General features: G+C 44.2%; 1 pseudogene; it reads left to right on the forward strand.

The window, feature by feature from the left end:
* Positions 1 to 299: 299 nt before the first annotated feature.
* On the forward strand, positions 300 to 4,357 carry LOC119350222 (annotated as a pseudogene).
* The last annotated feature ends 21,003 nt before the right edge of the window (positions 4,358 to 25,360 follow it).

Here is a 25,360-nt window from a genome sequence, read left to right on the forward strand (position 1 = left end):
AACAATAGCGTGGGTCGTACCTACGCGACTGCTAATGGGATAACCGTAGCGCCGGTGAGACACCCTGCACTACCGCTAGCACAGTCCGTCAGTCCCACACCGGACCACCCCCGATCCATTATCCACCCACCAACCATCCCAGTTCAACCCCACACTGCACCCATCCCCGATCCAGATTCCCTCCACCTCCTCTCCTCTCCTCTGTCGCCGGGATCCCCTCCCGGTTCTTCTCCGAAATAAGGAGACAGAGCGAGAAGGGAAAGGGAAAGGGGAAGCAGTGTGTGTCGGCCGGCAGAGCAATGGCGGACAAGCCGAGCCGGGCGCTGGTGCTGTACACCGCCGGCCACGAGGCGCTGCTCACCGGGGGCGGAGGGGGGAAGGGCCAGCTCGACGCATTCGCCTCCATCGCCTCCTGCGGCTTCCTCTCCGTCCGCACTCCCGCGGTCAACGGTACCACACCGCCCCCACCCCCTCTCGCGCTCTGTGCGGTTGCTCTGCTTTGCTTGCCCCCCATTAAACTGAGAGGCTTCTGGTCTTGTCTCCCAAACCAGAGGATGGAGGGGACAGGAACAACGACTTGATTCTCGAGCTGGCGTAGCTGCTCGACGTGTACGATGCCCTCTACCCTGTCAAGGTGTGATCCCGCTCTCCGGTTTTGTGTCTAGGCGAAGTAGTTGCAGAGAGGGTCTGAGTATGCGATGCTGATTTTATTTGTTTGACGTTAGGATGGGGAAATTGCCCGGGTGGATCCGCAGGAGCTAGTAGTCCCCAAGCTATCCGAGAGGTTCGATGTGTGTGTGATCTTTTGCTTTGATTACTGTCAGTGTATCCATTGTAAATGCTAGGGCTGACTCTGCTGCTGTATATGTTGCTTCTATTTCATGGGGCTGAGAGCTGCTATGGTCAGCAATTGCCCCAGTCTTAGCTCATTCTCGGCGAATCTTGGCTTCCACATTTTCGGAACTGAGGATTTTGCCTTGCAGTCAGGTTCTGGCAGCAGTTCTAAGGACACTAGAATAATCGACCGGGCGTTCACTCTGCTGGGATTTGCAGAGGGGAATGTCCAGGATGCGTCCGAATTCGATCTGGGGTTTGTGCATGCCGCAATGGAGAACACATCCAGCAAGCTTGGGAAATTAGGGATGAAGATGGATCTCAACCGGCTTGACAAATTGGTGGCTTCAATCATGGAAGCTGCGCCGCTCGGTTCAGCTGTCGCTGCCCGTATTCATGTTTCTGTTATCTTGAGCTATGGATCTGCTACTGCAAATAAGGAACAGGCATGCCTCATCTTGAACTCTTCAACCGAAATTGATTCCGACTTGAAGTTACTCTGTCCACAAATAAGTTTATTATGCATATCCTGCAGGAATCATCATCCAATGCTACTGGCACAGTGGCAACAAGGAGTAACACGTTCTGATTTGGCCAAGGAGTTTCTTTTGAGGAATTTATAAAGGTCAGCTTAATGCACTTTTTAGAATGTTTGCCTGAATCATAGAAACTTTATCAAATAATACTATATATGCAAGTTTGTTCCCGTTATCCTGTTTATTACTTTGTTTCTTCAGTTGTTTATAATGGACAAACACTGCAGTTCTCCCTTTTCCTAGTGTGGGTACTGGTGCCAGCATTAGAAACATGACAGTACCTTTTATAGGAATAGAGTTTGTAGATTAGAATAAGCCATGTACTATTGATATTAATTCCTTGGGTAGTGGGCAGTTTATGTGATAATATAGTAAGTATGGTATTACAAATTCTCAACCTCCTCTTTTGATTCGTAACAAAATTATTTTGATAGAATGGCAGGGCTTCTCTTCTGTACAACCAACTTTACCCAATTGCTTCCACAGAGCAACACCAAACTCCGCACTTAGCATCATTGTGTGAGTGCAACACCAATTCATCACTTAGAATCATTGTATTTTGTCATTTAACTTCAGTTTTGTAGGTATGTGACAGATTTATTGCCCGTAAGCTTGTGTACGGTTTTATGACAAAGCCCTTGCATTTGGTCTAAAGGGCTATGCAAAGCTGTAAGTATCCGGTCCTCAGTAAGCATTTTTACATGACTCTTTTTACCGAATCTCCTGTTTTGACGTCATTCTTACTATTTCGGTTTTGGTGCTACTGCTATACTCTCTTGTAAATCCCTACTATGTGTATATATGAAACCTAATTTTAGTCTTTTTTTAATAAATTAAATTCCCACTTGAGGAAAAAGATAGACCTTTTCTATCTACCCTTGTTCAGTGATGCCATTTTTTTGTAGTTCTAATTCTTCTAGGTAGTACCAACAAAGAGCAGACCAAATGATTTCTTCAGGAAAGAGGAAAATCCCATTAACTTCAGAATTCATTTGTCAAGTCTGTGAACTGGTAGGTATATATGTTCAGGCTTCAGTTTGTATAGTCACTATGCTCTACCAACAGTAGATTCATGGACTTTGTTATCTTTGAAAACGTGAAAGATATCAAGGTATTGAAGTGACTACTTAGAAAAATGGATAGATAGAAAATTACCAAAAGAATTATGCCTCTAACTCCTTATGTGCTTCATAGGTGCTGTTTCTTTTTAGGGCTTCCAACACAACAGAATTGCTTCTAATCTTTTGCGTTATCTTTTGTCATGGAAGTAGCTATGTGCTGCTTCAGTGTGTAGTTAAGTTGTGCATTATGGCTTAAATAAGAATCTCGGAAAAAAATTGTAGCACATTGGCATCGACATGTACCATATTGTTTTTCCATGTCATTCTTCTGAAGAATCTGAAGTTTCTAAATCTCTGTTGGTAATGCTGCAGGCTTGTGGTGGCGACGCTGACAGTCGTCGAGAGGTTCATGGACTGGATGGTGTCGTGGCTGCCGATGGATTCCTTCGTCCGCTGGTGGTGAGGCACGACTACGACATTGATCGAGGCCTGCTGGAGCTGCGGGTCAGGGCGAGGGACGTGACGGCGTCACAACTCAAGGCGTCGGCCGCCGTCGGTCAAGTGTGGCTCGCGAGGCTGCTCGGTGTGTTTCGTCGCAGCTGTAGGCCACGTGATCAGGCCGGGCAGGCTTCGCACATTGACTAGGCACACAACACTATGTGATAGGAATTATACATGAGTTGCCGCTAGCTACAATGAGAAATTGTTTGATGGTAGATACGACAATTGTGTGACAAAATGGAATTGCTTCATTTTTTTTAATTCCTAATAAGTTACTAGTAGCGTGGGGAGGAACTGGGCGCTACTAGTATATAGGATACTAGTAGTGTTTGTAGTTTACCAATGCTACTAATATTTCATTACTGGTAGCGCGTGTACGTAATAGCAGTAGCGCGGGTGGAACACGCTACTAGTAACTTTTTTAGCAGTAGCGTGGGGTAAAAACGCGCTACTCCTAAAATTTAGCTGTAGCGCCGTAGCAGTAGCGCGGGTTCACGGCTACTGGTATGCAAAACACCTACGCTACTGGTAGTGTTTTTCCTAGTAGTGCAAGACACCTCGATTGACCTCGGCGACATGGACGACGAGCTCGACTACGACAAGGAAGAGCCGGAGGACGAGGAAGAAGAGGAGGAGGAGCCGGCGCCGACGAGGAAAGGCAAAAAGAAGAAGAAGAAGGCGGCCAAGCCCGGCGAGCCGCGCATCAAGTGGGCGTCCAAGGAAGATGAGTGTCTCGCCGAAGCGTGGAAGGTCGTCTGCCTCGACCCGGTCACCGGCACGAACCAGAGCATCGAGACGTATTAGGCGCGCATCAAGGCCGAGTTCGATGAGCGCCAGCTCGTCGACCCCTACTTCAAAGGCGTGCACATGAAGCGCGGGTCCAAGGCGATGTCAAACCATTGGGGACTCATTCAAACGGCATGCAACAAATGTCATGGGATTGTCGAGGAGGTCGCGGCTCGTCCGGAGAGCGGCACCAGCGTCGAGGATCAGGTATAGCACGCCGTCCTACTGTTGCCTTTCACCGTGTGCGCGCCCTGGCGCCTCTAGCGCCGACTGATGTTCTTTTCCTCGGCGCAGCTGCTACGCATGTTCGCCATGTTCCATGACGACAACAGCGATGTAGAGTTCTAGTACCTCCATGTCGTCAAGCGGATCGACAAGTGCGACAAGTGGGCGGGCGTCCGGCGCACCCTCGTCAAGGCCAAAGAGACGTACAAGCCGGACGCGCCGACCCCGGGCGCGGCCGACGGACGCCCGGACGGCAACAAAGGTGCCAAGAAGGCGAAGCACGCCGAGTCGGCTGCCGCGTGCGTGCAAGAGCCCATCGAGCACTGCCTCGCCAACGCCAAGACCAGGGCCGCCCAGCGAGAAGAGAAAACTGAGGCGAGGTGGGCTGTTTTGATGACAAACAACGCCGTCTAACTCGACTTGCTCCGGACCAGCGCCGCCGCGAAACTCAAAGCTCAAGACGCCAAGAAGAGGAACAGCGACCTTGCCTTCTTGATGGGCAGCGCGGACATGCTCCAGAGCGGCGACGAGAAGCTCAAGGCGTGGTTCTTGGCGGAGTGAGGCCTCATCCTGAACCAGATACCGGCGACGCCAATGCCGCCGCCCAGCCCGACCGAGGATGATGCCTCTGCGACGCCCAACCCCACCGACGATGCCTCCGTCGGGCCAACCAGCCCGGAAGCTGCTCCGACTTCTCCCAGCCCGCGTACGCCGACGACACCGCCGGAGGTTGAGCTCGACGTTTGATGTACTGCTTCCGCGTCCTTCATTTTTTGTACGCCCAACTACTGCGTGTCCTTTCATTTGATCGCCGAACTGTGGCGCGGAATCGCCGAACTGTGGCGCGGAATCGCCGAACTATTGCGATGATCGCTGGTTTATGGTTTTTTTGAGCGGGAACGATGGAGTTCGAATATGGGGCGCCTTGGGGGACGGCACCTGAGGGCGTGCCAGGGGAGAAACGAACCCCATGGGCCAATCTAGCGCCAGTTCGCCCCCAGGCCGCTCTTTTTGGCGCCCGGGGGGCCCGAACGGCTGGAGATGCTCTTAGAATTGATGGATGAAGGTTTTTATTTTCAAGAACAACAAAAGGGAAGAGTTCCACCATTGCAATATAACAATAACTGCTCGTGAGCTTGAAGTTGAACCATTACTTTGAGGGAAACAGGGTGAAAACCCACACACACCTGACACGCTCCACCCCATGGCCGAACTCCACTACCCCAGAACACCCCCGCTCCCCCCACCCCACTCCACAGCTACAGATAAACATCGGCCCCCTAGATGCACTTGCTGGCAACAACTCTTCCATGGACGTACAATCCCCCTCCCTTAGGAAGTAGTGTGCTGCTATGACAAGAGATGTCCATGAAGGGATGCTTCTTTTGGTGATTCGGGTTCGCACGGAGTGTCGTGGGATTTTGATTCTGTCGTGTTCATCGCTTATTATTCCAAAACAACGACGGAACAACAGTAGAGTCAACTGGCACAACAAGGTATGGACCGAAGAAGGAATAGTGATGCCGGGGATGAACAGAAATACAGCAAGGTGAAAGAAGAACCGGATGGGTGCATGTTGACCAGGTCTATTAAGAACTCGAAACAAAAACAAGAATGGAGAGCATATACTCCGGTATATGAACAATAACTTCAAAATAAGTAGCAAAAAATATTAAATTCTATTTTTTCTATAGATGGTCATGTTTTTTTAGGGGATATAGATGGTCATGTTGGTGTAACAAGTGTGCTTGACAATTTTCATGCGAAACGGAATAACAGTGTTTCGTCGATGAAAAAACAAAACTAAATGTAACATTTGGAGGTAACATTTCTCGTTCTGACTTGTTTTCTTTGTACAGTTCAAAATTCTTAAACTTTTCCCCTAAAAATTTATAGGTTGCATTTTGGTGTGACAATGAACACATCCAATTTTATTTTTGACCCTTGCAAAATACATGTTGGGCCTACTGGAGCTTGTGCTCCCTATAGCCAAATTGGATTTTTAGAATGTACACCACTAGGGAAAAGCCTAGCAGTAGCGCAGGTCAAGGGCTATCAGTAGAGCGGGGTGCCGCGCTACTAATACGTCGCTACAGCTAACTTTTAGCAGTAGCGCGTGTTGACCCGCGCTACTGCTATAAATGGGTAGCAGTAGCGGGCTACAAATCAGCGCTACTGCTAATAGTTGTAGTGCTTGATTTTAAAAGGCACTACTGCTAAGCGCACCCTGTTGCTAAGTACATACCCCTCGCTACTGTTATTGTTATTAGTTTCTGAAAAAAAATTCTGCTCACTAGTAGAAAACAGGGCTTTGGTTGAGGCCATCATAGGGGCATTAATCCCGGTTCACTCACGAAACGGGACTAAAGGGGGCATCAGTCCCGGTTCGTGAGGTGAGACGCCCCCGATTTAATCGTACAGTAATTATACACGCAAATGTATACAATCAAGATCAGGGACTCACGGGAAGATATCACAACACAACTCTAGACACAAATAAAATAATACAAGCTTCATATTATAAGCCAGGGGCCTCGAGGGCTCAAATACAAGCTCGATACACAAGAGTCAGCGGAAGCAACAATATCTAAGTACATACATAAGGTTAAACAAGGATGCCTTAAGAAGGCAAACACAAAATAACAATGATCGAAGAGGCAAGGCCTCCTGCCGGGGACCTCCTAACTACTCCTCGGTCGTCGGCGGTCTCCACGTAGCAGCTAGCACCATCGGGGTAGTAGTAGAAGCTGTCGAGGGTAGCATCTAGCTCCTGGGACCCACCCTTTGGTTGCATCAACCGGAAAGAAGAAAGAAGGGGGAAAAGGGGTAGCAAAGCAACTGTGAGTACTCATCCAAAGTACTCGCAAGCATCAGATCTATACTAAGTATGCATTGGTATCAAATGGGAGGTTTGTATTTGTGCACTGAACTGCAGAATGCCAGAATAAAGGGGGAAGGCCTAGCCAATCGAAGACTAGCAACTTCAAGAAGCTCCGAGCATCTTGCAGCATGTAGAAGAGCAAAGAATAGCATTTTAATTAACAATCTTATTGTAGCAACAACGCCCAGAGATACTTCCCCGACTCCCTGTGAGAAAGCAATCTCGGAGCCACATATCCATCACATATCTCAAGTATCCATTTCTAGTTATATAAGATAAGGATATAAGTCTGAATGTATGTTACCGTGGACACGGCTATTAATAGATAATCTTCCCTGCAGGGGTGCACCACGTTACCCAACACACTTGATTACTCTAGCCGGACACACTTTTCTGGGTGAATGCCCGGCCTCGGAAGATCAACACGTCGCAGCCCTACCTAGGCTCAGCAGAGAGGTCCCCGCCGGTCTATATCGTAAGCACTCCGGGGTCTTGGGCCCATCGCCCGTTGCACTCCGGGTCGTTGTGTGTAGGGTGGATACTAGCACCGCCTCGGATGGCTAACATGATCCGACCGTGCGACAATGCTGAACTGGATGTCTGATAAAGCTTCAGCAGATACTCCGACGTCGAGGTCCATAACTATTCTCGCGTGGTGGTTAGTGCGTAAAGGCCAAAGGCTAACTCAGAACAAATACCCAAACCTGTTAGTGCATTGGGGGCTCGCAGAGACGAGCAGACACTCATGATAATGTGACCCCGTCGCCCCATCTCATGGACTTACGGCAAGGGCCCAGACTGCCCAGCCATGCTAGGTGGAAAACTTGTTGGTGCTCTCCGGGCCTGCCCGACATTCACATCAACTCGCGGGTACCCCTCAGGGCCGACCCAACTTCAACAATGGTCTCAAGCAAAGTCTGGGTAACAGTGTGTCCAAAACATCAAGGGGGAAAACACAAGGAATCACCCTCGATATTCACACTTGAGGTAACCATCAAGGTGAACATATGAGGAACCACCCTCGATATTCACACTTGAGGTGTTGCACGACAGAGTCATATCGGGAGTGGTCAAGGAGGAATCACTCTCGATGACCACGACCGAATAGCTACACTACAGAATTAGTGCGTTACGAGGTATCACCCGGCCCTCGGCACTTGATAGTAGCTCTGCAGAGTCGAGCAACAAAGGGGGTGTGATGTGATGTGAGGTGTCAGGCTCTGGTCATCGATCACGTTGATCGAGTCGTTGATGATGAAGCAGGGGCAACAAGGACAAGGTGGGGGTCACTGATGGATCACTAACCAACCTATACTAAGCAGTTTAGGATGAACAGGTAAGGTACAACAGCAGGTACAAAAGCAGGCTATGCATCAGAATAGGAACAATCAATTACAGTAGCAAAAATCTAATGCAAGCATGATAGAATGGAATGGGTGATATCAAGATGGTCAAAGGGGTGCTTGCCTGGAAGCTCCGCTGAAAGGGAAGAAGGGTCGTCGGTGATGTAGTCGATCACCGGCGCATCAACAGCGGTCTCGGGGTCTACCGGAGATAAGAGGGAAAAAAATAGTAAATACACGCAAACATATGCATAACAAGACAATAAAAGGTGCTAGAGGTGTTCTAGCACAGTGCTAGGTGATACTGGCGAAGGGGGGAAACATCTGGAAAAGTTTTCCCGGTTCCGGACATCTGTTAGACAATGAACCGGAGGGGAAAGGTTTGACGTTTGCTATGATAGGTGATACGTCTCCAACGTATCTATAATTTTTGATTGTTCCATGCTTCTATATTATCTCGTTTGGATGTTTAATGGGCTTTATTATACACTTTTATACTATTTTTGGGACTAACCTATTAATCGGAGGCCCAGTCCAAATTGCTGTTTCTTTGCCTATTTTAGTGTTCCGCAGAAAAGGAATATCAAACGGAGTCCAAACGGAATGAAACCTTCGGAGAGTTACTTTTGGAACAAACGCAATCCAGGAGATTTGGAGTGGACGTCAAGAAAGAAATGAGGCGGCCACGAGGCAGGAGGGCGCATCCAGGGGGGGTAGGCGTGCCCCCACCCTCGTGGCTCCCCTGACCGACTTCCTTCGCCTATATATACTCATATACCCTGAAAACATCCAGGAGCACCACAAAACCCTATTTCCACCGCCACAACCTTCTATACCCATGAGATCCCATCTTGGGGCCTTTTTCCGCGCTCCGCCGGAGCGGGAATCGATCACGGAGGGCTTCTACATAAACATCATAGCCTCTCCGATGAAGTGTGAGTAGTTTACCACAGACCTTCGGGTCCATAGTTATTAGCTAGATGGCTTCTTCTCTCTCTTTGGATCTCAATACAAAGTTCTCCCCGATCTTCTTGGAGTTCTATTTGATGTAATTCTTTTTGCGGTGTGTTTGTTGAGATCCGATGAATTATGGGTTTATGATCAAGATTATCTATGAACAGTATTTGAATCTCATCTGAATTCTTTTATGTATGATTTGTTATCTTTGCAAGTCTCTTCGAATTATCTGTTTGGTTTGACCTACTAGATTGATCTTTCTTGCAATGGGAGAAGTGATTAGTTTTGGGTTCAATCTTGCGGTGTCCTTTCCCAGTGACAACAGGGGCAGCAAGGCATGTATTGTATTGTTGCCATCGAGGATAAAAAGATGGGGTTTATATGCAATGGGAGAAGTGCATAGGAAGTATGTTAGACTTAGATGTGTTTGTCACATGTTTTATGATGCTCTCGTTGTGCTTCAATTCTTGTCTTTTATGTGAGCATCATCGAAATCTCCATGCCTAGCTAGGGGCGTTAAACGATAGCGCTTAATGGGAGGCAACCCAATTTTATTTTTTTCCTTTCTTTTTGTTCCTCTTTAGTAATATATAATTCATCTAGACTCTGGTTAGGTGTGGTTTTGTGTTTTAGTTAGTGTTTGTTTCAAGTAAAACCTTTAGGATAACCTACGGTGATAGTTAACTTGATCTTGCTGAAAAACAGAAACTTTTGCACGCACGAGAATAATTTTCATAAATCACAGAAACGTGCTTTATAGTTGATTATTTTTGCGTAAGATTAATAGACAAATTACCTAGAACTACCTAATTTGGTAGAATTTTTAGGGTTCCAGAAGTATTCTAAAGTTACAGATTGCTAGAGACTGTTCTGTTTTTGACAGATTCTGTTTTTCGTGTGTTGTTTGCTTATTTTGATGAATTTATGGCTAGTATCAGGGGGTATGAACCATATAGAAGTTGGAATACAGTAGGTTTAACACCAATATAAATAAAGAATGATTTCATTACAGTATCTTAAAGTGGTGGTTTGTTTTCTTGCACTAATGGAGCTCATGAGATTTTCTGTTGAGTTTTGTGTTGTGAAGTTTTCAAGATTTGGGTAAAGATTTGATGGATTATGGAATAAGGAGTGTCAAGAGCCTAAGCTTGGGGATTCTCAAGGCACCCCAAGGTAAAATTCAAGGGCAACCAAAAGTCTAAGCTTGGGGATGCCCCGGAAGGCATCCCATCTTTTGTCTTCGTCCATTGGTAACTTTACTTGATGCTATATTTTTATTCACCACATGATATGTGTTTTTCTTGGAGCATCTTGTATGATTTGATTCTTTGATTTCTAGTTTACCACAATCATCCTTGATGTACACACCTTTTGGAGAGACACACATGAATCAGAATTTATTAGAATACTCTATGTGCTTCACTTATATCTTTTGAGCCAGATAATTTTGCTCTAGTACTTCACTTCTATCTTTTTAGAGCATGGCGGTGGTTTTATTTTATAGAAATTATTGATCTCTCATGATTCACTTATATTATTTTGGGAGTCCTTTAGAACAACATTGTAATTGCTTTGGTTAAAATTTTAGTCCTAAAATGATGAGCATCCAAGATAGGTATAATAAAAACTATCATATAAAGTGCATTGAATACTATGAGATGTTTGATACTTGATGATTGTTTTGAGATATGAGGGTTGTAATATTAGAGTCATGCTAGTTGAGTAGTTGTGAATTTGAGAAATACTTGTTCTAAAGTTTGTGATTCCCGTAACATGCACATATGGTGAACCGTTATGTGATGAAATCGGAGCATGATTTATTTATTGATTGTCTTCCTTATGAGTGGCGGTCGGGAACGAGCGATGGTCTTTTCCTACCAATCTATCCCCTAGGAGCATGTGCGTAGTACTTCATTTTGATAACTAATACATTTTTGCAATAAGTATGTGAGTTCTTTATGACTAATGTTGAGTCCATGGATTATACGCACTCTCAACCTTCCACCATTGCTAGCCTCTCTAATACCGCACACCTTTCGCCAGTATCATACACCCACCATATACCTTCCTCAAAACAGCCACCATACCTACCTATTGTGGCATTTCGATAGCCATTCTGAGATATATTGGCATGCAACTTTCCACCGTTTCGTTTATTATGATACACTCCACCATTGTCATATTGCTTTGCAGGATCAAGTAGTTGACATCGTATTTGTGGCAAAGCCACCATTCATAATTCTTTCACACATGTCGCTCTTGATTCATTGCATATTCCGGTACACCGCCGGAGGCATTCACATAGTCATATTTTGTCCTAAGTATCGTGTTGTAATTCTTGAGTTGGAAGTAAATAAAAGTGTGATGATCTTCATTATTAGAGCATTGTCCCAGTGAGGAAAGGATGATGGAGACTATGATTCCCCCACAAGTCGGGATGAGTCTCCAGACTTTATGAAAAATAAAAGAGGCCAAAGAAGCCCAAATAAAAAAAGAGAGGCCAAAGAAGCCCATCAAAAAATAAAAAAATGAGAGAAAAGAGAAAAGGGACAATGTTACTATCCTTTTACCACACTTGTTCTTCAAAGTAGCACCATGATCTTCATAATAGAGAATAAAAGAGGCCAAAGAAGCCCACAAAGAAAAAAAAGAACAAAAGGGAGAAAGAAAAAAGAAAAAAAAAGAAAAAAGAAAAAAATGAGAGAAAAAGAGAGAAGGGACAATTGCTACTATCTCTTTTTCCACACTTGTGCTTCAAAAATAGCACCATGATCTTCATGATAGAGAGTCTCATATGTTGTCACTTTCATATACTAGTGGGAATCTTACATTATAGAACTTGGCTTGTATATTCCAATGATGGGCCTCCTCAAATTGCCCTAGGTCTTCGTGAGCAAGCAAGTTGGATGCACATCCACTTAGTTTCTTTTGATGAGCTTTCATATACTTATAGCTCTAGTGCATTCGTTGCATGGCAATCCCTACTCACTCACATTGGTTTCTATTGATGGGCATCTCAATAGCCCATTGATATGCCTAGTTGATGTGAGACTATCTTATCCTCCTTTTTGTATTCTCCGCAACCACCATTCCATTCCACATATAGTGCTATGTCCATGGCTCACGCTCACGTATTGCGTGAAGATTGAAAAAGTTTGAGAACATCAAAAGTATGTAACAATTGCTTGGCTTGTCATCAGGGTTGTGCATGATGTAAATATTTTGTGTGATGAAGATAGAGCATAGCCAGACTATATGATTTTGTAGGGATAACTTTCTTTGGCCATGTTATTTTGAGGAGACATGATTACTTTGTTAGTATGCTTGAAGTATTATTACTCTTATGTCAATATTAAACTATTGTCTTGAATCTTTCGAATATGAACATTCATGCCACAATAAAGAAAAATTACATTGATAACTACGCTAGGTAGCATTCCACATCAAAAATTCTGTTTTTATCATTTACCTACTCGAGGACGAGCAGGAATTAAGCTTGGGGGATGCTTGATACGTCTCCAACTTATCTATAATTTTTGATTGTTCCATGGTATTATATTATCTCTTTTGGATGTTTAATGGGCTTTATTATACACTTTTATACTATTTTTGGGAATAACCTATTAACCGGAGGCCCAGTCCAAATTGCTATTTTTTTCCTATTTTAGTGTTTCGCAGAAAAGGAATATCAAACGGAGTCCAAACAGAACGAAACCTTCAGGAGAGTTATTTTTGGAACAAACGCAATCCAGGAGACATGAGGGCGCGCCCAGGGGGGGTAGGCGCGCTCCCCACCCTCATGGGCCCCTCGTGGCTCCCCTCACCGACTTCCTTTGCCTATATATACTCATATACCCTGAAAACATCCAGGAGCACCATGAAACCCTATTTCCACTTCCGCAACCTTCTGTACCCATGAGATCCCATCTTGGGGCCTTTTCCGGCGCTCCGCCGGAGGGGGAATCGATCACGGAGGGCTTCTACAACAACACCATAGCCTCTTCGATGAAGTGTGAGTAGTTTACCACAGACCTTCGGTTCCATAGTTATTAGCTAGATGGCTTCTTTTCTCTCTTTGGATCTCAATATAATGTTCTCCTCGATCTTCTTGGAGATCTATTCGATGTAATTCTTTTTGCGGTGTGTTTGTCGAGATCCGATGAATTGTGGGTTTATGATCAAGATTATCTGTGAACAATATTTGAATCTCCTCTGAATTCTTTTATGTATGATTTGTTATCTTTGCAAGTCTCTTCAAATTATCAGTTTAGTTTGGCCTACTAGATTGATATTTCTTGCAATGGGAGAAGTGCTTAGCTTTGGGTTCAATCTTGCAGTGTCCTTTCCCAGTGATAGCAGGGGCAGCAAGGCACGTATTGTATTGTTGCCATCGAGGATAAAAAGATGGGGTTTATATCATATTGCTTGACTTTATACCTCTACATCATGTCAACTTGCCTAATGCGTTACTCTGTTCTTATGAACTTAATACTCTTGATGCATGCTGGATAGCGGTTGATGTGTGGAGTAATAGTAGTAGATGCAGAATCGTTTCGATCTACTTGTCGTGGACATGATGCCTATATACATGATCATGCCTAGATATTCTCATAACTATGCACTTTTCTATCAATTGCTCGACAGTAATTTGTGTTGGGGAACGTAGTAATTTCAAAAAAATTCCTACGTACACGCAAGATCATGGTGATGACATAGCAACGAGAGGGGAGAGTGTTGTCCATGTACCCTCGTAGACCGTAAGCGGAAGCGTTATGACAACGCGGTTGATGTAGTCGTACGTCTTCACGATCCGACCGATCCAAGCACCGAACGTACGGCGCCTCCGAGTTCAGCACACGTTCAGCTCGATGACGATCCCCGGGCTCCGATCCAGCAAAGCTTCGGGGATGAGTTCCGTCAGCACGACGGCATGGTGACGATGATGATGTTCTACCGGCGCAGGGCTTCGCCTAAACTCCGCGACGATATGACCGAGGTGGAATATGGTGGAGGGGGGCACCGCACATGGCTAAGGAATGATCCGTAGATCAATTTGTGTGTCCTGGAGTGCCGCCCTGCCCCAGTATATAAAGGAGGGAGGGGGGAGGCCGGCCGGCCCTTGTGGGCGCGCCAAGGAGGAGGAGTCCTCCTCCTAGTAGGAGTAGGACTCCCCCTTTCCTACTCCTACTAGGAGGGGGAAGGAAGGGGAAGAGGGGGGGAGGAAAGAGGGGGGCGTCGCCCCCCCTCCTAGTCCAATTTGGACCAAAGGGAGAGGGGGCACGCGGCCCACCCTGGCCGCCCCTCTCTCTTTCCACCAAGGCCCATGTGGCCCATTATCTCTCCCCGGGGGGTTCCGGTAACCCTCCAGCACTCCAGTTTTCTCCGACAATGTCCGGAACACTTCCGGTGTCCGAATTGAAGGAAATATGCCCTAGAGGCAATAATAAAGTAATTATTTATTTCCTTATTTCATGATAAATGTTTATTATTCATGCTAGAATTGTATTTACCGGAAACATAATACATGTGTGAATATATAGACAAACAAAGTGTCACTAGTATGCCTCTACTTGACTAGCTCGTTAATCAAAGATGGTTATGTTTCCTAACCATGAACAATGAGTTGTTATTTGATTAACGAGGTCACATCATTAGTTGAATGATCTGATTGACATGACCCATTCCATTAGCTTAGCACCCGATCGTTTAGTATGTTGCTATTGCTTTCTTCATAACTTATACATGTTCCTATGACTATGAGATTATGCAACTCCCGTTTACCGGAGGAACACTTTGGGTACTACCAAACGTCACAACGTAAGTGGGTGATTATAAAGGAGTACTACAGGTGTCTCCAATGGTCGATGTTGGGTTGGCGTATTTCGAGATTAGGATTTGTCACTCCGATTGTCGGAGAGGTATCTCTGGGCCCTCTCGGTAATACACATCACATAAGCCTTGCAAGCATTACAACTAATATGTTAGTTGTGAGATGATGTATTACGGAACGAGTAAAGAGACTTGCCGGTAACGAGATTGAACTAGGTATTGGATACCGACGATCGAATCTCGGGCAAGTAACATACCGATGACAAAGGGAACAACGTATGTTGTTATGCCTTCTGACCGATAAAGATCTTCGTAGAATATGTAGGAGCCAATATGGGCATCCAGGTCCCGCTATTGGTTATTGACCGGAGATGTGTCTCGGTCATGTCTACATTGTTCTCGAACCCGTAGGGTCCGCACGCTTAAGGTTACGATGACAGTTATATTATGAGTTTACATGTTTTGATGAAACCGAAGGAGTTCGGAGTCCCGGATGAGATCGGGGACATGACGAGGAGTCTCGAAATGGTCGAGACGTAAAGATTCATATATTGGATGATATGGTTAGGCCAAGGGGTCAAGCCCATGAGGCTTTAGATCGGTGCAAAAAGGAGTTTTGCGGAGGCCAGGGGGCCAAACGCCGGAGACCCTGGCGTCTGGCCCTGGGCCAGACGCCGAGGCCCATGGCGTCTGGGCCAGACACCAAGGATTGTGGCGTTTGGTCCTGGAGTCCGAGTGGGACTCTTGCCTTTCGGGCAAAACCGACTTTGAGGAGGCTTTTGCTCCAAGTTTCGACCCCGGGGCTCAACATATAAATAGAGGGGCAGGGCTAGCACCAAAGACACAACAAGTTGATCCACGTGATCTATTCCTTAGCCGTGTGCGGTGCCCCCTGCCACCATATACCTCGATAGTACTGTAGCGGAGTTTAGGCGAAGCCCTGCTGCTGTAGTTCATCAAGATCGTCACCACGCCGTCGTGCTGACGGAACTCTTCCCCGACACTTTGCTGGATCGGAGTCCGGGGATCGTCATCGAGCTGAACGTGTGCTTGAACTCGGAGGTGCCGTAGTTTCGGTGCTTGATCGGTTGGATCGTGAAGACGTACGACTACTTCCTCTACGTCGTGTCATCGCTTCCGCAGTCGGTCTGCGTTGGGTACGTAGACAACACTCTCCCCTCGTTGCTATGCATCACATGATCTTGCGTGTGCGTAGGAAATTTTTTGAAATTACTACGAAACCCAACAGTGGCATCCGAGCCAGGTTATTTATGTTGATGTTATATGCACGAGTAGAACACAAGTGAGTTGTGGACGATACAAGTCATACTGCCTACCAGCATGTCATACTTTGGTTCGGCGGTATTGTTGGACGAGACGACCCGGACCAACCATACGCGTACGCTTACGCGAGACCGGTTCCCTCGACGTGCTTTGCACATAGATGGCTTGCGGGCGACTGTCTCTCCAACTTTAGTTGAACCGAGTATGGCTACGCCTGGTCCTTGAGAAGGTTAAAACGGAGTCTATTTGACAAACTATCGTTGTGGTTTTGATGCGTAGGTGAGATTGGTTCTTACTTAAGCCCGTAGCAGCCACGTAAAACATGCAACAACAAAGTAGAGGACGTCTAACTTGTTTTTGCAGGGCATGTTGTGATGTGATATGGTCAAGGCATGATGCTGAATTTTATTGTATGAGATGATCATGTTTTGTAACCAAGTTATCGGCAACTGGCAGGAGCCATATGGTTGTCGCTTTATTGTATGCAATGCAATCGCGATGTAATGCTTTACTTTATTACTAAACAGTAGTGATAGTCATGGAAGCATAAGATTGGCAAGACGACAACGATGCTACGATGGAGATCAAGGTGTCGCGCCGGTGACGATGGTGATCATGACGGTGCTTCGGAGATGGAGATCACAAGCACAAGATGATGATGGCCATATCATATCACTTATATTGATTGCATGTGATGTTTATCTTTTTATGCATCTTATCTTGCTTTGATTGACGGTAGCATTATAAGATGATCTCTCACTAAATTATCAAGAAGTGTTCTCCCTGAGTATGCACCGTTGCGAAAGTTCTTCGTGCTGAGACACCACATGATGATCGGGTGTGATAGGCTCTACGTTCAAATACAACGGGTGCAAAACAGTTGCGCACGCAGAATACTCAGGTTAAACTTGACGAGCCTAGCATATGCAGATATGGCCTCGGAACACGGAGACCGAAAGGTCGAGCGTGAATCATATAGTAGATATGATCAACATAGTGATGTTCACCATTGAAACTACTCCATCTCACGTGATGATCGGACATGGTTTAGTTGATTTGGATCACGTGATCACTTAGAGGATTAGAGGGATGTCTGTCTAAGTGGGAGTTCTTAAGTAATATGATTAATTGAACTTAAATTTATCATGAACTAAGTCCTGGTAGTATTTTGCAAATTATAGATCAATAGCTCGCGTTGTTGCTTCCCTGTGTTTATTTTGATATGTTCCTAGAGAAAATTGTGTTGAAAGATGATGGTAGCAATTACACGGACTGGGTCCGTAACTTGAGGATTATCCTCATTGCTGCACAGAAGAATTATGTCCTTGATGCACCGCTAGGTGACAGACCTATTGCAGGAGCAGACGCAAACGTTATGAACGTTTAGCTAGCTCAATATGATGACTACTTGATAGTTTAAGTGCACCATGCTTAACGGCTTAGAATCGGGACTTCAAAGACGTTTTGAACGTCATGGACCATATGAGATGTTCCAGGAGTTGAAGTTAATATTTCAAGAAAATACCCGAGTTGTGAGATATGAAGTCTCCAACAAGTTCTATAGCTAAAAGATGGAGGAGAATCGCTCAACTAGTGAGCATGTGCTCAGATTGTCTGGGTACTACAATCGCTTGAATCAAGTGGGAGTTAATCTTCCAGATAAGATAGTGATTGACAGAATTCTCTAGTCACCATCACCAAGTTAGTAGAACTTCGTGATGAACTATAATATGCAAGGGATAACGGAAACAACTCCCAAGCTCTTCGTGATGATGAAATCAATGAAGGTAGAAATCAAGAAAAACATCAAGTGTTGATGGTTGATAAGACCACTAGTTTCAAGAAAAGGGCAAAGGAAAGAAGGGGAACTTCAAGAAGAACGGCAAGCAAGTTGCTGCTCAAGTGAAGAAGCCCAAGTCTGGTCCTAAGCCTGAGACTAAGTGCTTCTACTGCAAAGGGACTGGTCACCGGAAACGGAATCACCCCAAGTGATTGGCGGATAAGAAGGATGGCAAAGTGAACATAAGTATATTTGATATACATGTTATTGATGTGTACTTTACTAGTGTTTATAGCAAACCCTAAGTATTTGATACTAGTTCAGTTGCTAAGATTAGTAACTCGAAACGGGAGTTGCAGAATAAACAGAGACTAGTTAAGGGTGAAGTGACGATGTGTGTTGGAAGTGGTTCTAAGATTGATATGATCATCATCGCACACTCCCTATAATTTCGGGATTAGTGTTGAAACTAAATAAGTGTTATTTGGTGAGCATGAATATGATTTGATCATGTTTATTGTAATACGGTTATTCATTTAAGTAAAAGAATAAATTGTTGTTCTGTTTACATGAATAAAACTTTATATGGTTACACACCCAATGAAAATAGTTCATTGGATCTCGATCTTAGTGATACACATATTCATAATATTGAAACCAAAAGATGTAAAGTTAATAATGATAGTGCAACTTATTTATGGCACTGCCGTTTAGGTCATATTGGTGTAAAGCGCATGAAGAAACTCCATGCTGATGGGATTTTGGAATCACTTGATTATGAATCACTTGATGCTTGCGAACCATGCCTTATGGGCAAGACGACTAAAACGCCGTTCTCCGGAACAATGAAGCAAGCAACAGATTTGTTGGAAATCATACATACCGATGTATGTGGTCCGATGAAAGGCTTACAGCAGGTATCATTATTTTCTGACCTTCACAAGATGATTTGAGCAGATATGGGGATATCTACTTGATGAAACATAAGTCTGAAATAATTGAAAGGTTCAAAGAATTTCAGAGTGAAGTGGAAAAATCATCGTAACAAGAAAAATAAAGTTTCTGCGATCTGATCACGGAGACGAATATTTGAGTTACGAGTTTGGTCTTCAATTAAAACAATGTGGAATAGTTTCATAGCTCACGCCACCTGGAACACCACAATGTTATGGTGAGTCCGAACGTCGTAACCGCGCTTTATTGGATATGGTGCGATCTATGATGTCTCTTATTGATTTACCATTGTCATTTTGGGGTTATGCATTAGAGACAGCTGCATTCACGTTAAAAGGGCACCATCTAAATCCGTTGAGACGACACTATATGAACTGTGGTTTAGCAAGAAACCCAAGTTGTCGTTTCTTAAAGTTTGGGGCTGCGATGCTTATGTGAAAAAGTTTCATCCTGATAAGCTCGAACCCAAATCGGAGAAGTGCGTCTTCATAGGATACCCAAAGGAAATTGTTGGGTACACCTTCTATCACAGATCCGGAGGCAAGATATTCGTTGCTAAAAATGGATCCTTTCTGGAGAAGGAGTTTCTCTCGAAAGAAGTGAGTGGGAGGAAAGTAGAACTTGATGAGGTAACTGTACCTGCTCCCTTATTGGAAAGTAGTTCATCACAGAAATCAGTTCCTGTGACAAATACACCAATTAGTGAGGAAGCTAATGATATTGATCATAAAACTTCAGATCAAGTTACTACAGAACCTCGTAGGTCTTCCAGAGTAAGATCTGCACCAGAGTGGTGTAGTAATCATGTTCTGGAAGTCATGTTACTAGACCATGATGAACCTACGAACTATGAGGAAGCGATGATGAGCCCAGATTCCGCGAGATGGCTTGAGGCCATAAAATCTGAGATATGATCCATGTATGACAACAAAGTATGGACTTTGATTGACTTGCTCGATGATCAGCAACGCCATGTTAAATAAATGGATCTTCAAGAGGAAGACGGACACTGATAGTAGTGTTACTATCTACCAAGCTCGACTTGTTGCAAAAGTTTTTCAACAAGTTCAAGGTGTTGAATACGATGAGGTTTTGTCACTCGTATCGATGCTTAAGTCTATCTGAATCATGTTAGCAATTGCCACATTTTATGAAATCTGGCAAATGGATGTCAAAACTGCATTCCTTAATGGATTTATTAAAGAAGAGTTGTATATGATGCAACCAGAAGGTTTTGTCAATCCTAAAGGTGCTAACAAAATGTGCAAGCTCCAGCGATCCATCTATGGACTGGTGCAAGCATCTCGGAGTTGGAATATACGCTTTGATAAGTTGATCAAAGCATATAGTTTTATATGGACTTACGATGAAGCCTGTATTTACAATAAAGTGAGTGGGAGCACTACAGCCTTTCTGATTAGTATATGTGAGTGACATATTGTTGATCAGAAATGATGTAGAATTTTTCTGCAAAGCATAAAGGAGTGTTTTAAAGGAGTTCTTTAAAAGGAAAAAAGACCTCAGTAAAAAGCTACTTATATATTGAGCATCAAGATCTATTGAGATAGATCAAGACGCTTGATAAGATTTTCAATGAGTACATACCTTGGCAAGATTTTGAAATAGTTCAAAATGGAACAGTTAAAGAAAGAGTTCTTGCCTGTGTTGCAAAGGTATGAAATTGAGTAAGACTCAAATCCCGACCACAGCAGAAAATAGAAAGAGAATGAAAAGTCATTCCCTATGCCTCAGTCATAGGTTCTATAAAGTATGCTATGCTTTGTACCAGACCTATTGTATACCTTGCTCTGTATTTGGCAAGGGAGTACAATAGTGATCTAGGAGTAGATCACTGGACATTGGTCAAGAATATCCTTAGTAAGGACTAAGGAGATGTTTCTCGATTATGGAGGTGATAAAAGAGTTTGTTGTAAAAGTTACATCAGTGCAAACTTTTACACTGATCCAGATGACTCTAAGTCTCAATCTGGATACATATTGAAAGTGGGAGCGATTAGCTAGAGTAGCTCCGTACAGAGCATTGTAGACATAGAATATTTGCAAAATACATACGGCTCTGAATGTGACAGACCCGTTGACTAAGCTTCTCTCACGAGCAAAACATGATCACACCTTAGTACTCTTTGGGTGTTAATCACATAAGCGATGTGAACTAGATTATTGACTCTAGTAAACCCTTTGGGTGTTGGTCACATGACGATGTGAACTATGGGTGTTAATCATATACAAATATGAATATTGGTGTTAAATCTCATGGCGATGTGAACTAGATTATTGACTCTAGTGCAAGTGGGAGACTGAAGGAAATATGCCCTAACGGCAATAATAAAGTTATTATTTATTTCCTTATTTCATGATAAATGTTTATTATTCATGCTAGAATTGTATTTACCGGAAACATAATACATGTGTGAATATATAGACAAACAAAGTGTCGCTAGTATGCCTCTACTTGACTAGCTCGTTAATCAAAGATGGTTATGTTTCCTAACCATGAACAATGAGTTGTTATTTGATTAACGAGGTCACATCATTAGTTGAATGATCTGATTGACATGACCCATTCCATTAGCTTAGCACCCGATCGTTTAGTATGTTGCTATTGCTTTCTTCATAACTTATACATGTTCCTATGACTATGAGATTATGCAACTCCCGTTTACCGGAGGAACACTTTGGGTACTACCAAACGTCACAACGTAAGTGGGTGATTATAAAGGAGTACTACAGGTGTCTCCAATGGTCGATGTTGGGTTGGCGTATTTCGAGATTAGGATTTGTGACTCCGATTGTCGGAGAGGTATCTCTGGGCCCTCTCGGTAATACACATCACATAAGCCTTGCAAGCATTACAACTAATATGTTAGTTGTGAGATAATGTATTACGGAACGAGTAAAGAGACTTGCCGGTAACGAGATTGAACTAGGTATTGGATACCGATGATCGAATCTCGGGCAAGTAACATACCGATGACAAAGGGAACAACGTATGTTGTTATGCGGTCTGACCGATAAAGATCTTCGTAGAATATGTAGGAGCCAATATGGGCATCCAGGTCCCGCTATTGGTTATTGACCGGAGATGTGTCTCGGTCATGTCTACATTGTTCTCGAACCCGTAGGGTCCGCACGCTTAAGGTTACGATGACAGTTATATTATGAGTTTACATGTTTTGATGAAACCGAAGGAGTTCGGAGTCCCGGATGAGATCGGGGACATGACGAGGAGTCTCGAAATGGTCGAGACGTAAAGATTCATATATTGGATGATATGGTTAGGCCAAGGGGTCAAGCCCATGAGGCTTTAGATCGGTGCAAAAAGGAGTTTTGCGGAGGCCAGGGGGCCAAACGCCGGAGACCCTGGCGTCTGGCCCTGGGCCAGACGCCGAGGCCCATGGCGTCTGGGCCAGACGCCAAGGATTGTGGCGTTTGGTCCTGGAGTCCGAGTGGGACTCTTGCCTTTCGGGAAAAACCGACTTTGAGGAGGCTTTTGCTCCAAGTTTCGACCCCGGGGCTCAACATATAAATAGAGGGGCAGGGCTAGCACCAAAGACACAACAAGTTGATCCACGTGATCTATTCCTTAGCCGTGTGCGGTGCCCCCTGCCACCATATACCTCGATAATACTGTAGCGGAGTTTAGGCGAAGCCCTGCTGCTGTAGTTCATCAAGATCGTCACCACGCCGTCGTGCTGACGGAACTCTTCCCCGACACTTTGCTGGATCGGAGTCCGGGGATCGTCATCGAGCTGAACGTGTGCTCGAACTCGGAGGTGCCGTAGTTTCGGTGCTTGATCGGTTGGATCGTGAAGACGTACGACTACTTCCTCTACGTCGTGTCATCGCTTCCGCAGTCGGTCTGCGTTGGATACGTAGACAACACTCTCCCCTCGTTGCTATGCATCACATGATCTTGCGTGTGCGTAGGAAAATTTTTGAAATTACTACGAAACCCAACACGAATATAGTCGTCCAATATATCAATCTTTATGTCTCGACCATTTCGAGACTCCTGGTCATGTCCGTGATCACATCCGGGACTCCAGACAAACTTCGGTACATCAAAACTTATAAACTCATAATAAAACTATCATCGTAACGTTAAGCGTGCGGACCCTACGGGTTCGAGAACTATGTAGACATGACCTAGAACTATTCTCGGTCAATAACCAATAGCGGAACCTGGATGCCCATATTGGTTCCTACATATTCTACGAAGATCTTTATCGGTCAAACCGCATAACAACATACGTTGTTCCCTTTGGCATCGGTATGTTACTTGCCCGAGATTTGATCGTCGGTATCCAATACCTAGTTCAATCTCGTTACCGACAAGTCTCTTTACTCGTTACGTAATGCATCATCCCGTAACCAACTCATTGGTCACATTGCTTTCAAGGCTTATAGTGATGTGCATTACCGAGAGGGCCCAGAGATACCTCTCCGACAATCGGAGTGACAAAACCTAATCTCGAAATACGCCAACTCAACATGTACCTTCGGAGACACCTGTAGTACTCCTTTATAATCACCCAGTTACGTTGTGACGTTTGGTAGTACCCAAAGTGTTCCTCCGGTAAACGGGAGTTGCATAATCTCATAGTTACAGGAACATGTATAAGTCATGAAGAAAGCAATAGCAATATACTAAACGATCAAGTGCTAGGCTAACAGAATGGGTCATGTAAATCACATCATTCTCCTAATGATGTGATCCCATTAATCAAATGACAACACATGTCTATGGTTAGGAAACATAACCATCTTTGATTAATGAGCTAGTCAAGTAGAGGCATACTAGTGACTATATGTTTGTCTATGTATTCACACATGTATCATGTTTCCGGTTAATACAATTCTAGCATGAATAATAAACATTTATCATGATATGAGGAAATAAATAATAACTTTATTATTGCCTCTAGGGCATATTTCCTTCAGTCTCCCAGTTGCACTAGAGTCAATAATCTAGATTACATTGTAATGATTCTAACACCCATGGAGTCTTGGTGCTGATCATGTTTTGCTCATGAGAGAGGCTTAGTCAATGGGTCTGCAACATTCAGATCCGTATGTATCTTGCAAATTTCTATGTCTCCCACTTGGACTTGGTCCCGGATGGAATTGAAGCGTCTCTTGATGTGCTTGGTCCTCTTGTGAAAACTGGATTCCTTTGCCAAAGCAATTGCACCAGTATTGTCACAGAAGATCTTCATTGGTCCCGATGCACTAGGTATGACACCTAGATCGGTAATGAACTCCTTCATCCAGACTCCTTCATTTGCTTCTTCCGAAGCAGCTATGTACTCAGCTTCACATGTAGATCCCGCCACGACGCTTTGTTTAGAACTGCACCAACTTACAGCTCCACCGTTTAATAAAAACACGTATCTGGTTTGCGATTTAGAATCGTCCGGATCAGTGTCAAAGCTTGCATCGACGTAACCATTTACGACTAGCTCTTTGTCACCTCCATATACGAGAAACATATCCTTAGTCCTTTTCAGGTATTTCAGGATGTTCTTGACCGCTGTCCAGTGACCCACTCCTGGATTACTTTGGTACCTCCCTGCCAAACTTATTGCTAAGAATACGTCAGGTCTGGTACACATCATTGCATACATGATAGAGCCTATGGCTGAAGCATAGGGAACATCTTTCATTTTCTCTCTATCTTCTGCTATGGTCGGGCATTGAGTTTGACTCAACTTCACACCTTGAAGCACGGGCAAGAACCCTTTCTTTGCCTGATCCATTTTGAACTTTTTCAAAATTTTATCAAGGTATGTGCTTTGTGAAAGTCCTATTAAGCGTCTTGATCTATCTCTATAGATCTTGATGCCCAATATGTAAGCAGCTTCACCTAGATCTTTCATTGAAAAACTTTTATTCAAGTATCCGTTTATGCTATCCAGAAATTCTATATCATTTCCAATTAATAATATGTCACCTACATATAATATCAGAAATGCTACAGAGCTCCCACTCACTTTCTTGTAAATACATGCTTCTCCAAAAGTCTGTATAAAACCATATGCTTTGATCACACTATCAAAGCATTTATTCCAACTCCAAGATGCTTGCACCAGTCCATAAATGGATCACTGGAGCTTGCATACTTTGTTAGCACCTTTTGGATCAACAAAACCTTCTGGCTGCATCATATACAACTCTTCTTCCAGAAATCCATTCAAGAATGCAGTTTTGACATCCATTTGCCAGATTTCATAATCATGAAATACAGCAATGGCTAACATGATTCAGACAGACTTAAGCATCGCTATGGGTGGGAAAGTCTCATCGTAGTCAACCCCTTGAACTTGTCGAAAACCTTTTGCGACAAGTCGAGCTTTATAGACAGTTACATT

This window comes from Triticum dicoccoides, chromosome 1B (genome assembly GCF_002162155.2).
Source record: "Triticum dicoccoides isolate Atlit2015 ecotype Zavitan chromosome 1B, WEW_v2.0, whole genome shotgun sequence".
NCBI lineage: Eukaryota > Viridiplantae > Streptophyta > Magnoliopsida > Poales > Poaceae > Triticum > Triticum dicoccoides.